The sequence below is a fragment of the Hibiscus syriacus genome, unplaced genomic scaffold (assembly GCF_006381635.1).
Source record: "Hibiscus syriacus cultivar Baekdansim isolate YM2019G1 unplaced genomic scaffold, ASM638163v2 tig00110637_pilon, whole genome shotgun sequence".
Lineage (NCBI taxonomy): Eukaryota > Viridiplantae > Streptophyta > Magnoliopsida > Malvales > Malvaceae > Hibiscus > Hibiscus syriacus.
In genome coordinates this window covers 1029041-1035040 of record NW_024062808.1, presented here as the reverse complement: position 1 = coordinate 1035040, position 6000 = coordinate 1029041, and positions in this window count along the sequence as shown.

Below are 6000 nucleotides of genomic sequence, written 5' to 3'. Positions count from 1 at the left end.
GTTTTATTGTAAATATAAATACGTTTGATTTATGAAATCCGGATATTATTGTTTACTATCTCAAACTATTTTATTGGAGTACTCTCTGGGATGTATTATGGAGTTCTGCAGGTTCAGCTCTGATCAAGTGGTAATTTCTTATGAACATAAGGTGACCCTTGGGTGGGCTCATAGGTCCCAAGGTACTCCCTTAGGTTGGTTCCCATTGGGTATAGAATAAATCTTACAGATGCAATTTTGGGCACTGTATTTCGATATACGAGTGGAGGGTAATTATGTGTTTTAAATAAATCTCACTGCCACTTTTATGATACTTTGCTGAACTACTTTCTAAAATTTTTTTAGTATGTTTTATTTTGCACTTATTGCAACACACTGAGCTCCCTAGCTCACTCCTCCAATTTCCATTTCATATACTTTTAGATAGGCATAGGCACACCAGACGTAGCACTTGGAGGATCGACACATTTAGTACAGTATTTTTGTTGTAATGTTTTTATCTTCTAGTTTGTCTTTATTTTGGGTGACATGTGCTTATATTTTGATATACTTGTTTTATCTTGTATTTTATTTTACTACTGATGTATGAGCTATTTTGATACTTGATGTTATCAGTTATTGTGTTTTACTCGATTTGACCTCATTATTATTACAATGATTTAAAAATGTTTTGAGAGATTTAATGTAATACATTAGATTCAGTCGTAACGCATAGGTTGATCTAGGAGTTCACAGAAGTAGCATTTTTATTTTTAAATGATGACATGATATTATCTTATGGTGATATGTTAGCATCACTGTTAATTATTAAGTTAAATTAGAAATTTATTAAAAAAAATTAAAAATAAATTTAAATTATACTGTATCATCGCTTCAAAATTAAATCAAAATACAATTATTAAATTTTTAATACTAAAATTAATAAGCATTGAATTTAAATTTAAGAACTATTTGATATTCCCTTGAAATTAATTATAAAACTTGTCTATATTGTTTAGCAATAAATGTTGACAAAAAAATTATATTTATTTTTAATATTCCAAATAAATTCAAAATATATATTAATAATTTTATGATTCAATCCTGAAATATATTTTTCCCCTTAGAGAATAGTTGTTATTTTTTTATAAAAAAAATTATATAAACCATTATTGAACTTTTTTTACATTAGAAATACATCATTAAAAATTATATAAACCATTTTTCTTTTTTGAAAAATTCAAATAGATTGATTTTAAAATTCATTATCAAACATACTAAAATTATTAAGCTTTTAAAATTATGTTTTCAATGGGTTAATTTTTCTTTTGATGCCTTATCAAACAATGTCTCATTGTAAAAATATATGTAAGATTTTACATTTCAAAGAACTTAAATGTTTGTTTCAATGAAATTTTCACATATTCTTAATACTTAGTGGTTACATGCAGGATCTCTTAACCATTTAAATCAGATTCGGACAGGTAATTTGAAACTATTGTTAATTGTCACGGGTTGAAGATTCAGTAGGTAAAAGGCATGTAAACGAGTCGAACGAATACGAATTACGAATTAGGGTTGTAACACCCCAATTTAGGGGCTAAAATTAAGAAATTATAAAGTGGTGGATTTAATTGGTATTTGGAAGAAATTCGGGGATTAAATTGTCAGATTTCAAAGATGGCAGACCGTTTTAAGAAATGCATGAAGTTTAGTGGCTAAAGTCATGATTTAACCAATTTTTATATATGTTGAATTATAAGTTCCCCCGTGCGCAGCAGGTTCAGCGGAAAATTTTCCAGTTTTCCTCTCCCGTTCTCCCTACTTCGAACTCCGATCTACTCGCCGTCCGACCTCCGATCGACGAGCCGAAACCACCATCGTGTTCGTTGTCAACCGAGGAACAAAACCCCTCAAACCTTTCATCGTGAATCATCTCCGTTCGTCGTTAATTTCAGTCGAAAGTATCGTCGGTAATAACTCGGTTTTAGTTGGTTTTTCATCGATTCACAACGATCGGGTCATCCGTTTACGACACCTCCCACACCATCGTGTTCCTTGTGCCGTTCCGAGTCCACCGGTGTCCTCCCTTTTCCCTGGCGGCAGCGGCGCGTGTGGAGGTGAAGCGGTTAAAGTTTCCGATTTGTTGAAATCGAGCTCTCCGCCGTTCAAAATTGTGAACCGAGCTTTGTAAGTATCTCGAAATCGCTCAAAATAATTTTTAGAAATTTTTCCGGGATTTTATCACTGTTCACGCGCCGCCACTGCGCGTGGGGAAGACAAAAGTGACCGGTTTGACCGGTTTTAGTGGATAGTTGACCGGTTTGACCGGTCATAACCCGACCCGACCCGACCCGTTTACCCGACCCGTTTACCCGACCAGTTGACCCGACCCGACCCGTTGACCCGTTGACCGTTGACCCGTTGACCGTTGACCCACGTTGACCATTGTTGACCAAAACTTTGACCGGCTTTGATCGAGCATTAAACGACCTTTGACTTCGACCGAGTATACATATCCTGACATTTTTCGACGTTCCAAATCCGATTCCGCTGTCCGTTTTTCGAAATTCAAACCCGAAGACCTTTAAATTGCCGGTCAAACCCGTTGACTTTGATTTTGACCGAATATTCCAAATTTCCGAAAAGTCATATTTTATGCTTTCGACGTCCTGAATCCGAATCCGAAGTCCGTTTCGCCAAATTCGAACCCGGTAAGCCATCTTTCACTAATTTATCACCCAATTCGATCCGTTTATCGTAATTAAGCTTCGTTTCTGATATAATTTATGTTGATATGTATCTGAGGAATTATTGGAAGTTGAATTGAAGATCAAAGGCGTTCGAATGGAATTTTTATGGTCGATCGTATTGCACGGAAATCGAGGTAATACTTTACTACCTCTTTATGCTTTATGAAACATGTTGATATTGGTAAATGCATGGATAAGATAATGTTGGTCACTTTTGTGGAGTTGAATAATTTATACACTCGATATGAATGTGGTAGAAATTCAGTAACTGAATATGGATCGAATGACTAATATAAGAGATTGAAAGATTGTTACAATTAAATTACAAGTTGTGATTAGTGATAAAGAAATTGGCCATGGATTTGTAAATTATATTTTATATCATCAAAGGTTAAATGTTAAAGGTACTTGGATGAGAAATTATGAGAATACTCCGGTAGGGTAAAATTCTGAAAATACCCTTATATTGTAAGATGACAAGAATTGTCCTTGGAAGTTGGTTAATAACTCTGAAAAGATATATTGATTCGGTAAAATTTCATATGTGCATAAGAAATGCTAGTTTTGCTTAGGAAATACGGATAACCGGTTTTTAAACCCGAGGGTTTGTGCAAGATACTAGAAGTCGGTTAAAGAATCATTTTAAGATCAAAGAATGTTCGGGAAAGCAATTAATATAGGATCTCCAAATTATATTATTTTTTGTTAAGAGTTAATACCGAAATTATCTGGTTAAGAAATTACGAAAATGCCCTTGAGAGGTAAATAGTCCAAGTTGACTCTGAATGAGAGAGTAACCTGAGAATTTGTTTTTAAATCGATAAATTACTGATTTGGTTGTTGAGATCCTACCTTTGTATGGAAAATTTTCTGAAAATTCGTTAGTAACATTTGAAAAGACATTTAACCTGGAAATTACCGAATTGAGTAAATACATGAAGAATGATTTATCGAATGTGTTATTTGGTCAGAATTGTTTGAAAGGACTGAAGTAAGTGATAAGATTAAATTAAATAATAAGATCAGACGTAAGGAAATGATGGAAATACATTGGATCTGTAAAATGACCAAAATACCCCTGGAATGGAAATGACTCAAGAATGTCACCAAGCTCATGAATGAATGGATATACTCAAAGCTTTGTAATGAATATAAAAACGTTGAGAACCAAAATGCCCTTATGACCTAGAATAAGTAAATGTCTTGGATTAATTAAGAAATCCAAATAAACATGGATGTTGTGCTACCAGTAAAAGTTATGGAACGCAACTTAAGTGATCAACCAACGCTAGTGCTATATCATTACCTGAACGATATAATTACCACTTGAATGTTTGTTCGTCTTCTCAAATTTGGATCGATGATAATTCTGGAAGTACTTGGTTCAGCTCAACTTTAGAGTGCATACAGTACTAATAAGTGGGTATTCGTGAGATAAATCAACCACGAATACCAGAATGACTTTATTATATGACTAAATTGAATTGAAAGGAAGTGCAACATGTATTTGAGATTCAGAAATGTCTGAACTATTCTGGAAAACTCTAAGTAATCGGGATAAACTTGCTTACTAAATGAACTAAGTAACCTCAATGACCGAGGATTAAATAGGTGATTGGATGAGTTTGGAAACATTGTATGAATTGTCCTTATGGGTTATGAACATGAATCAAGTACGTCCATATTTTCTGATATCGTTGAAACATGGAAATGTAATAAAGACCCTTGGAAGATCTATTGATATGCATTTTGGTATTAAAGAGTGAATGCATTGGAAGGATAATGAATTGATTTGTTGACATGCATCAGTCTGTGAGTTGTGTAACTTGAGTTGTTTGATAATACTATCGATAGTCATAGATCGTAAATGACTTGAATCTTCGATTACATATTTTGATCTAAAATCAATTCGGTCATGTTTGAAAACGCAAGTAACGCAGAAGGAAAAGATTCTGAATACCTCATTTGGTACAATTGGGCTGAAATCCTATGAATTCAAAGTATATTCCTGAATACCCCTGATTGTTTGGGTAATGGAATCACTCGCAGTAAATCTGAATTTAGAATTATTATGTAAAAAGGTTCCTGAACGTTTTCCTGATGCACATGGAAACTTAGTGGAATTCTAAAGTATCAATCAGAAATGTCTGATTATATCGGTTAGAAATCGATTCTCTTCAATGAGATCTTATTCCTGGAATCTGATCAAATTGCACAAGTTCGTGTTATCTATATTGATAACTACAAAATGCGTCTGAAAAATATATGGATTCTCTAGTGTGTTCCTTATATTTTGAAAATAATTGTTTTATTGTTTTAACACGTGGTACACTGAAATCTATGGTTTCTGTTTTATGGATGCACCGACTTAACGGTGATGGCTTATGGATTTGTATCATTGTATAAACTATATCTTGGAGATACAGATTTGTAAAGTACAGCTCTGATCAAGCTGGAAAATTTTTATGGACCTAATGTGACACTTAGGTAGGCTCTGCGGCCCTGAGATCATTCTCGGGTAGGCCCTACGGCCCTAAGATGTGTTCTTAGGTAGGCCCCACGGCCCCGAAATCTATCTTGGGTAGGCTCTCAGGCCCTAAGATGTTCCCTTAGGTTAATTCTTTGTAAGATGGTTTTAAAATACGAGTTTAAAAAGCTCCACTACAATATGGTTTATGGGATTTTACTGAACTATCATTTGATTAGTGTACCTATTATGATTTTATCGTATTGATGAAACACACTAGACATCCTATTTGACCTCATGAAAACGTGATTGTATGAAAGGTTTCTTATGAACTGAGATTCATGGCTTCTACTCGATGAACTTCTAAGGGAACCCCAAATTATTCTACAAGCTGGTATACATATGATTCAATAAGGAAATTATATGGCTTTCTATTTATCTACATGTCATGTAGCATCATCTGGTAGTTCTGTATTACTGAGCTTTCCAAAGCTCATTCTATTACTCACCTTTTCAGGTTAAAACAATTGTACCAGTGCATCTATCGACTTCAGTAAGGGAGTTCTTCCGGCGTGGTTGCAGAGTATGGTACTTGTGATTAGGGGGCATGTAATTGTATTTTGGTTTATATACGAGTTTGGAAATCTGTTTTATTTTTAAATAGTGATAAATGATTTTATAAGTTTACATGTTCTGATAAAAAGTTTTAAAATTTCCGCTATTTTTACGGTGGGTCGCTCCGGTGACCCTAATGTGACTTCCCGAATCGGATCGGGCTACCCGCATCGGTCTGGGGGGTTA